Source organism: Magallana gigas, chromosome 1 (assembly GCF_963853765.1).
Source record: "Magallana gigas chromosome 1, xbMagGiga1.1, whole genome shotgun sequence".
Taxonomy (NCBI): Eukaryota; Metazoa; Mollusca; class Bivalvia; order Ostreida; family Ostreidae; genus Magallana; species Magallana gigas.
In genome coordinates this window covers 48,673,109-48,683,586 of record NC_088853.1, presented here as the reverse complement: position 1 = coordinate 48,683,586, position 10,478 = coordinate 48,673,109, and the positions used below count along the sequence as shown (strand labels likewise).

Genomic DNA, 10,478 nt, shown 5'->3' with positions numbered 1-10,478 from the left:
AACAATTATGATACTGAGAAGTCGCAAACTTATTTCACATTTTGAGTTTTTAGCAGAAGACAGGCAGCTTGATTGACAGTTCTAAAGATTCTACAGACATCTGTATATTATGCATTGTAAGGCAAGGCGATTTTTTCATCTTTAAGTTGCCAATTGAAAGTCTCAATTGGTTATATGTAACAGATGCTTCCCAAAAATGGAAAGCAACAAAGACTTTATTGAAATGTTTTTGCGAAACTTTATTAGCAAGGTTTCAAAACCACCCTTATTTTTGGTAAGCGTTACAATAGTAAATTTAACAATAAGAGAAGACATACCAGAATATTTAATCATGAATTATTAAGACAAAATTATATTATATCTACATGTAGCACTTTCTGTTTTTGCACAAAAGAAAAAAATCATTGTTTTTTTTTTTTTAATATACTAATGCTAGAATAGATTTTGTCAGCTAAATGTTTCGATTTGACTAAATGTAGCTGATCATTACATTATAATTTATTTTTCAAACCTTAAATATTCATCATGATTAAACTAGAATGACATCAATACAAAGCATTTTAAATTAAAAAGAGATTTATCATGAGATGTTGTCAAAAATATTATTAATTTAGCAGTAAAATTGCATTAAGTTCTTTAGGAACAAGCACATTTTTTATATAAAAACTAAATACTGAGAATACTAATAAATCCTTTGGTGGAAAGATGCATTTAAGAAAAAGGAATACAAAAACTATTAAAAATAAATTGTATACCTAAAAACGATCCTATATTTAATCTATTTCAATCGAATATGTTCCAACAGGCGTAATGCCTCTGTAAATTAATTGTTTACCTTCATCAGACGGGTCGCTGCTATCGTCTAATTGATCTGCAAGATAAAGAACAAATGCGGTCTGTGTGACAATATTATGCATACATTTTTAACTCACTTTGAGAGCAGCCATTTAAAAAAAAAAAAGAAACACTCCAAAACCGCAAGCACGGTCACCACATAGATATAATTATTTCTAAATTTTACTTTCCTTTTTATATCTTCCCATACTGTTCAACATACGAAAAATACGTACCACTTGAATAAGTAGCCATTCTTTTAGACGGAATCTGCAAGTAAACATTTTAGATATTATTAAAATTACCAATGACGTATTCAATTAATAAAATCAAAATACTTAACAAACAGAAAACCATGAAAGTTTTACTTTGTAAATGAAAATATTTTGTTGGATTTGGGTTGACAAGCAACGTAATTTAATATATCTTTCTTACTATTTTTAGAATCGGTAGAACAGCAAAATAGTGCATTTAGGCAAAATAATAGTCATACTTGCACAAAACTGACAACAACTCTGACATCACACTACGAAATTTGAACAGAAGGGAGACAATTTGATTTCAGCTTTCATTCAATTTATTGTTGCTTAATTAAAGTTAGGACATGAGCTATAAACCACTTTTGATCACATTACCACCTGTGGAAAATGCATGTGGAATACTCAAGATTAATTAATAATGTCAAAAACTTCATGATAAAATATTGACTAAGATTTGGCTTACATGTAGATATAGCTTGATATTTAGAACAACCATTTGCCAAATCTACATACTGTAAACGTACTACATTTTGCTGTGTATTCTATTTAGCGCTTTCGGCGGAACGATACTTCTGCTAAATCAAGTACATCGCTAAATGCCATGCATAAATGTATAAGAATTGGTATATTCGGGAAAACGCTAATTCAAATCCGCGCCAACTTGTTCAAAAACTAATTTCCGCCAAATATCGTACATGCCAAATATAATACGTTTGCAGTATACGATATCTACTGTAAATGTATTATCTTTAGCGTGTTCGATATTGTGCAAAAAAAAACCTCTCAAAAAGCATGAATTTGATTTAACGCATATCTGAATTATACATACATTGAATTAGCAATCTATTTGAATTAGAGGAAGCTGCTACCGTTAAAACGCCAAATAGAAAACAACTAAATATAATACGTTTACAAAATTACTTTTTGGAGAATTTGACGTTGGCATTTTCGGATCGATCCTACAGACATTGCATGATAATTATATTATTTTACATTTTTATAATTTTCACGTGGCATTAAGCCGCTTGTATTGAAACATACTCCCCTTCAAACCCAGCCTGTATAAAGAAATTTGTCTTGACAGAAAGGCAGGAAAACGACTATTGATTTTTATCATTTATTTTATTATCTGTCTTTAATGAGATAATGGCTTTTGGGTCGAGCTGACATATAAGATCCGCTTGCGACACCACGTTTTATTGAATTATTTTAAAATGGTGTGTTCGTATTTTGATTCAGAGAATGAATGAAATTAAACGACTTATTTGATTTACATGTACCCAATGTATTAGCTGTAATTGAAGTGACAGAGTGAGCAGTCGCTACCATAATTTAGACAAATATAATAAAATTCAGTGAAATAAACGAAGTATTGTTCTCTCCGTAAAAGTTTAAATTGTTCACCACATGTGCAGCTAGTTCTTTAATTTGTTATACAATCATAAATGAATCTGATAGTATATAGATAAAAATATGTTCAAATTGTGACCGTGGTCAGTTTAATTTCCTACCTGAATTGCAACAAACTACAGGAATCATCTATCCATTTTTTTTAGTTTTCCAAAAAAGGCGAACTTGATAAGCTTTCACTAAAACTCAAACTAATAATTCATGTAGGTACAATACCTGAGAAGATAGCAGATCCTTATCAGTATGCATGTTGGTACACGCAATATACTTGGTTAAATTGGCGGTTCGTATTATTTTGCTTGTTTGTACATGCAATTTGTCAGGTAAGATGAGTGGCCCTTATCAGAATTTATGATTATGAAACTGTTTAATTTAAACTTGTGAAGTATATTGAATGACTGACACTAGAAATGTATTGTATACATGATAAACATCAAAGACTGATTCTCTTTAACGTTATTTTCATTAAAACAAATACAAGGGAGACGTTTAAACCGACTGTGCAAGAGATATCAATCTTGTGCTATCACTTTTAGATGATACATACCTTAATTTAATGGCATAAATGCATATATTTACACTCCCGTTTTGCTGATTTGCTGTAAACTCTGTACAGATTTTTTTTCTTTTGGATACCGGTATCTTTAAATCAATTACCTAATATCATATTAGATAAGAAACATTTTCCACTAGCATTGTCGTAATACAAGTTGTTTTTGGGGTTTTTTTTTGTTGACTCAGATACCGATATATTTATTGATATGGCCGATGATGTTAACAGTACATATTCTTTTTGTAAAACCATTTAATGATTTAATAAATATTTATTGACTTCTTTTTTTACATAAACAACGCTGTAGCTATTAAAAGCAAGAATGAATTTGTTATGGAGACCCTTTATGAAATTATGCAATAGTTTTTGACAGTCAAAGAAATAAAGCTAATTGGCAAATTTTAAATAACAGAAAATAGAACTCGATCGGTCAGGCAAAATATTTACTAAGTAGGGTCACTACTTTTGAGGAAATGTGTGCCTGAAATAATTCACCTTCTAGTGTAACGAGATATTCGAAAATATGGTCACATGTTTTCTGCAATTTTTTCTAAAGATTTTTTCTAAAAATCAAAATAATAATTCATGTAGGTACAATACCTGAGAAGATAGCAGATCCTTATCAGTATGCAGGTTGGTACACGCAATATACTTGGTTAGATTGGCGGTTCGTATTATTTTGCTTGTTTGTACATGCTTTTTGTCAGGTAAGATGAGTGGCCCTTATAAGAATTTATGATCATGAAACTGTTTAATTTAAACTTGTAAAATATATTGAATGACTGACACTAGAAATGTATTGTGTACATGATAAACATCAAAGACTGATTCTCTTTAACGTTATTTTTATTAAAACAAATACAAGGGAGACGTTTAAACGGACTGTGCAAGAGATATCAATCTTGTGTAAGAGATATCAATCTTGTGCTATCACTTTTAGATGATACATACCTACATTTAATGGCATAAATGCATATCTTTACACTCCTGTTTTGTTGATCAATACTGTAAACTCTGTACAGATTTTTTCTTTTGTATACCGGTATCTTTAAATCAATTACCTTAAATCATCTTAGATAAGAAAGTTTAACATTTTCCACTAGCATTGTCGTAATACAAGTTGTTTTTTTCGGGGAGGGGGGGGGGTGTTGACTCAGATACCGTTATATTTATTGATATGGCCCGTGATGTTAACAGTACATATTCTTTTTGTAAAACCACTAAATGATTTAATAAATATTTATTGACTTCTTTTTTACATAAACAACGCTGTAGCTATTAAAAGCAAGAATGAATTATTTGTTATGGAGACCCTTTATGAAATTATGCAATAGTTTTTGACAGTCAAAGAAATAAAACTAATTGGCAAATTTTAAATAACAGAAAATAGAACTCGATCGGTCAGGCAAAATATTTACTAAGTAGGGTCACTACTTGTGAGGAAATATGTGCCGGAAAAAAATTCACCTTCTAGTGTAACGAGAAATAAGAAAATATGGTTAGATTTTTTCTGCAAGCTTAATTCCCTCACAATTCAAGAAGTTCAGACAATCTTTTCCATTAACCAACAATATCTTCTTCAATTTCATAAATTCTTCTTGGTAATCTCAACTATACGTAAAACAGCATGCTTAGTGGAAAATGACTTTTGACGCCAACTACATACAGTTACATGTATGCCCTTAAAACTAATGCTTTATCCCCCCTACTTTTTATAGCGTGTTGAGTGATATTCTTAAAATCCAAACTGCAATACTGTGCTTAATTTAGAGAATCCACTTAGGACACATATTGAGTAGCAGCTTGTACCATACTCGACAGAAATAAAGGATAATCTGTGTGCTAAACAAAAATGTTCTTATGGTTTTTATGATTTGGGAGAAAAGACCAATCGGATTAGCTCATTTTGCATAAAACATTTTATATTTTTAAGAATCTTTCAAAAAGAAGTAGAGATTCGATCCTTTACTTGCTTATGTCAAATGACCGCAAAAGTTACTTTGTAAAAATACTAAAGAAACACGTGAATTCTGCAAGATTTTATTAAAACATAATCATTTTTAAATGTAAATATAATAAGTCTTAAGTTTTAATAAAGGTTTTGTATGCAAAGAACAAAAGTTCTTCATAAAGATTTCAAATTATCTACTTCCAGATAGAACCGAATATAGTTTTCTTCTAGCCATATTTGATGCATAAATAAAAATGAAAGAAAATTGATTATCATTGTTTAAAATGTCGAAAAGCTGTAAACAAATAGAAACATATACCAATATCAACAATAACTTTCATAGACAATCATCAAATCATATTTTGATCACGCCCTGTCAATATTTGGATTACGCACAACAAGGATGTCATAATGTACATAAGACTTGCGAACAATGTTTACCTATGTTTTATTGTGGACATAGTGTATTATCTATTACATGTAATGCATCGTGTAACAAGCCAACAATCAATTGTATGCTGAATTGTATGGGATAGGCTTACAAATGGGCAAGAGAAATACAATTATAAATTGCGTAAGATTACTACTATTGGGAGCAATAAAATGCGTCATAGTAAGTTTTTGATGGGTATATTTGTATTTTTAGCGCACTAATGCTAAGTAGTTGTTTAACAATTTCACTTGGATACTAGGTCGTAAAAATGAATTATTAGATTGCATTTTGTTTATCAATTTCATTTGCATATCAAGAACACCAATGCTATTGTTAAAATTGTTCAAACAAATAAAAACACGAATAAATATGATACATGGTTATTTTTTTTTAAATACACGATGTATACTATTGAATAGAGTAAGTAGGTGCACTGTAGAACCATGCACGTTTTTTCCCACAACCAAACGCCACAAGTGTTTAATTCCTTCGGATACATCTTGGACAACAACTGTCGTTTAAACCTTTGCGCTAGGCGTAAACAAAGGAAACCAGATGACGAAACAATGCTTTTAAATATAGAATAAATACACAATTGTAGACTGGAGCATTATCTTCTCTAGGTAAGGATTTTCTATACACTACATTCCTCATATGCAAAATAGCTTCGTTTTCTTTTGTTACTTAAATATAATAAATGCAAAGGGAGGTTGCAGGATGAAGTTTCAGTTTTGTGTATAACAATGTTTTCCAATGAATTAAAAAAATTCAAATTTTTTTTTAAATGATGTTCATCCAAAAATTTTTCAAAAGAAAATTATAGTGCTAAGCAAAAATTTACCCTTTTTAGCAAATCTGTCTTGCAGAAAACAGTATAAAGCATCGGAAGTATTCTATTATTATTTCTTATATGATTTCAAGTACATCAGATCTTTCTTGATAAGGTCATCTTCATATCCTCTGCTTCTCTTGTTTGCGTACTGAATTCTGTTATATCCACTTATCAGTTTGTTTTTTACTTTTGGTAGCACATCCACAGTGTTTAGTAATTCCTTCCAGACACCCATGTTGAAGGCTTTGATGTAACATCGTTTATGTCTCAGAAGATCTCTCATACCCTCAGAGTTAGCTTTGTGACTCTTTTTTGGAATACTATTTAAATGTTCAAAATGTCTTGCTTTGAAGCAAGAGTTTCGTTTAATGTGATACATATTTGTGACATAGAATGTAAGCTTTACATTTTTGTTTTTATTTAAAAAGTTTTCCAAAGCCTTAGCGCACATGGAGCAAGGGGAATTGTTAATATATACAGTTAATTTGAACGGCATTTTCTTTTCTTTGTATTTCTTTCTTAAATGTCGTATCAACAGTTGTTCCGCATGATTTTCTGAGTTCCGTATAATTTTAGGATTGTGAACCCCATTTATTTTGCATACCAAAAAAGTATCCATAGCTTCGCTCCAATCATCATGATCAAGACCTGTATTGTATATATGCTGTATAACATTCCCGTTTTCCTTTTTGTCTATACAAAAAAAAAACCCAGAAAAATAAAAGAATATTATGACGTCGCTTATTTATGCACCATAAACCTTAGTATTTTAATAAATTGTTTCCTTTCAAGATTATCATTGCAACTGTAATGTAGATAAGAATATATGAATCTTTTTATACCTTCAACATTATTAGTGCTTCTTGGATTTTTACTTGTATATCCCGTTTTTGACTTATCAGCTGAATCTGACTCCTCACTCGAGTCGGACTCGCCACTTGAGTCGGACTCCTCACTTGAGTCGGACTCATCACTCGAGTCAAACATATTACAAACGTCCATCGCATCATGTATGCTTGAGTTATATTTTCTGTACATGTAAGACCATTTTTCTGTAAAAAGATAAGACTGAATGTCATTTAATCAATATTTCCAAAAACTTACAATATTTTTTACTATATGAGATGCTTATTGCATATACAGTACCAATCAGACCCAACCAACACCAAAGTAAACCCCACCTAAACCCTGGGTTTACTTTTAGGGGTTTACTCTGGGTTTACTTATGGAAAATTTGGGTCTACTCCAGTTTTAGTTTAGGCTTACTCGGGGTTTACTTTGGGTTTACTTGGAAATGCTATTAAGGTCAAATTTATGCATTGAAGTGTGAAGCAGTGTCTTCCATCTTACCATCACACTGCTTGTAATTTCTGCCTCTTGTATATTCCTAATACACAGTTAGCGTCTGCTTTCACGGGTATACTTCTGACCGGGTTTACATTCTGTGTCCACTATGGGTTTGCTTTGGGTTTACTCTGGGTTCACTCTAGTAAACCAAAAGTAAACCAAGAAAAATAAACCCAGGGTTTATTTGGGGTTTACTTTCTGTAATGTTGGGTCTGTTCGGTACTGTAGCTATTTCACGCTTCTACTTCTGTATCAATATGTGTCTTTTTTCTTGAAAATCCAGTTTAAGATACGTGATAAGTCATATTGATTATCAAACATAGTCAGATAGCACATTCTTTTACCTTCAGAGTCTGTGGATATATTTAATCATCTTGTTTATTAGCTACTATATCAAAATAAATATGTTGAGAGAAAAAAAACGGGGGAGGGGGTGCATAGATGTATTTATCATTATGTATGTGTCTTTAAAAGAGGTAGCAATGTGGATTTGTTTTGTCTTTTATGCATTAAATAATAACTACAATTCCTAAAAAAAAAATCTTGAATATATTAAACATGTTCTTTGTCAAAATGAAAAGCCTAACAATGAAGATAAAGATTTATGTTCAATACTATCTCTTAGTTTTTAAAAGATGATTGAAATTTGGTTTTTATGAAATTATTACTTTCTTCTTTAGCGTTTAAGAAAGTAACATTATATAAGTATCAAGAAAATATTCCTTCATGCATTTTTTAATGTACAATAATCTCAGAACCCCCGCGTTTTTATTTTGTTAATGTAACAGATGAAACACCCGTGGTATCAAAAATGGTTTACAATAAATTAATACTTTGCGAAACCGGAACAAAGTGGAATTTTAAAAAGTTACCGAGCATTAACAAAGATATCAAATTTCATCAAAAAAATCGAATTCCGTCCTATTTTTATTACAACTAAATACATAAAATACAAAGAAGTACATACTTTTTCTCCAAAACGCCATTGTTTTATTGGATGAGGAAACTGTACTACACGTATCAGACAGTTTGAAACGTCCTACAATTGAAATAATTGATTAATGATACTACATGTGTAATGCAAAACTTTTTTTTCTAATAAAAAAAAACATGCAAGGGGTTAACACTTTAAAACATGTCGTTAGATTTTATGGATATCCCGTTATTCTCGGGGGATAACCAAACCAAGGTTTTCCTGGTTCGTAGAAATCCAATTCCTTTGGTAGTGGAATCAGGATAATATTAATAAGTATTAAACAAATTATACAAATTATTGTGTATAGGTTCGTGGGGATGTCAATTCGTGGACAAGGGCTACCTACGAAAGCCATGAACATTGGTCCTTATGAACAATAATGATTCTACAGTACTGGCATTTGGTCAACTTTATATATTTAGTGTTATTTGTTAATAATTTTCCAACCATTTTTTCTGTTCTTGCCAATTTAAATTAATTATTCAAATCCTTATTTATCAAAAAAAAATATGCTCCCCCTTTTTAAGGCGAGTCATCTTCGAGAATTACAAATCTTTATTTTGTTTATGAGCGATGAAGTTAAAAATATTTCGTGGCATATGGATAGTGTAAACATTTTTACCGCATTTAGATTTTATTTTTTTTTATTTGCACGGTTATCAAATCATCTATCAATTTTATATAATTATATCTCCTAGAAGCTCTTTTGATGGATCTTTCCTGTTATTGCTTTAGATCGATACAAAATTCGTTAAGAAAAATTTGTTTTAACGTTACGAAACATGCTTCGTGGTAACCTGTACTGTGTTCGTCTGTGTATCTCAGAAAGAGAGAGAGAGAATGAGAGAGAGATGGGAAATAGATACATTAATTAGTAATGTCCAAGAAATTTGCATTATTGTCTCCCAACAATCAGTTTTATTTTTAAAGTTTGTTTTCAGACAAAAGGGTCGCATTTGGACATATATGTAATTTATATGGAAGAAAAGAGCTTATACTTTTGTGTGAGATTTTCAATTTTTTAACCGACTTTACTTTGTTTAATTTATTATCAAAAAATTAATAGCAAGCATATAGAAACAAACCTGACACGATTGAAAGGTCCTTTATAAAACGTACATCTATTAACACGTTATATACCTGCTTATATTTGCTCTCCTTATCAAATTCCTGATTAAGAAATTGCTGTGAACCAACTAGTCTCGTAGATTCGTAGTATGTTTTTTAATACAATAACTCAAAATATGTCTTTCAAGAAATGTCCGCTGGTTCAAAGAAGAAAGGGCAATAAGGACCAACTATGAATTAAAATTACAATTTTTTCCTCATTTAACATGTAAGAGTTTAACTCTAAATCGATGACTGTTCATGATCACTTGATTTAAATTCTTTGACTTTAATCGATATTACTTTATGTATGAACCGTTGAAAATTGATAGTTAGGGTTTTAGTATTCAATTGACTTTTTTCAAATCTATCAGATTTGTGCAAATACATGTAAATGAGTACACTAGAAAGGCTCTGTTTTTATCCAAATATACATAATCAATTCATGCTACTTACGGTGTTAAAATTCCAGCTGTCCACTTCACCTCTGAAATGAATTATTAAATTACAAATATATGGCGTACCTGCACATAAAGCTTGCAGGTTTATACATGAACAGTGACGCGTTTCCTTTATGGCAACGGTGTAAATAAAATGTGTTTACGACCAAGTTAAAAAAAATAGATGTTCAGTGATATTTACACAAAAAGATCAGTGGTATTTAAAAAAAGGATCTCGAGTATTGATGAGTGTATGCTGTAATTACTGAAACATGTTGGAAAGATTTAAATGTCTATACACACAAACTGATGCGAATCATTGAACTAAACAACCG

At 30.7% G+C, this 10,478-nt stretch overlaps 1 long non-coding RNA gene across 1 annotated transcript; it reads right to left on the bottom strand.

Annotated features, from left to right (window-relative positions):
* Positions 1 to 6,244: 6,244 nt before the first annotated feature.
* LOC105342618 (uncharacterized) lies at positions 6,245 to 10,312 on the bottom strand. The gene is made up of 4 exons (XR_010708578.1): positions 10,160 to 10,312; positions 8,588 to 8,659; positions 7,116 to 7,325; positions 6,245 to 6,966 (listed from the first exon to the last, which is right to left on the bottom strand). It is a non-coding gene; the product is annotated as an uncharacterized lncRNA (long non-coding RNA).
* Positions 10,313 to 10,478: the final 166 nt, after the last annotated feature.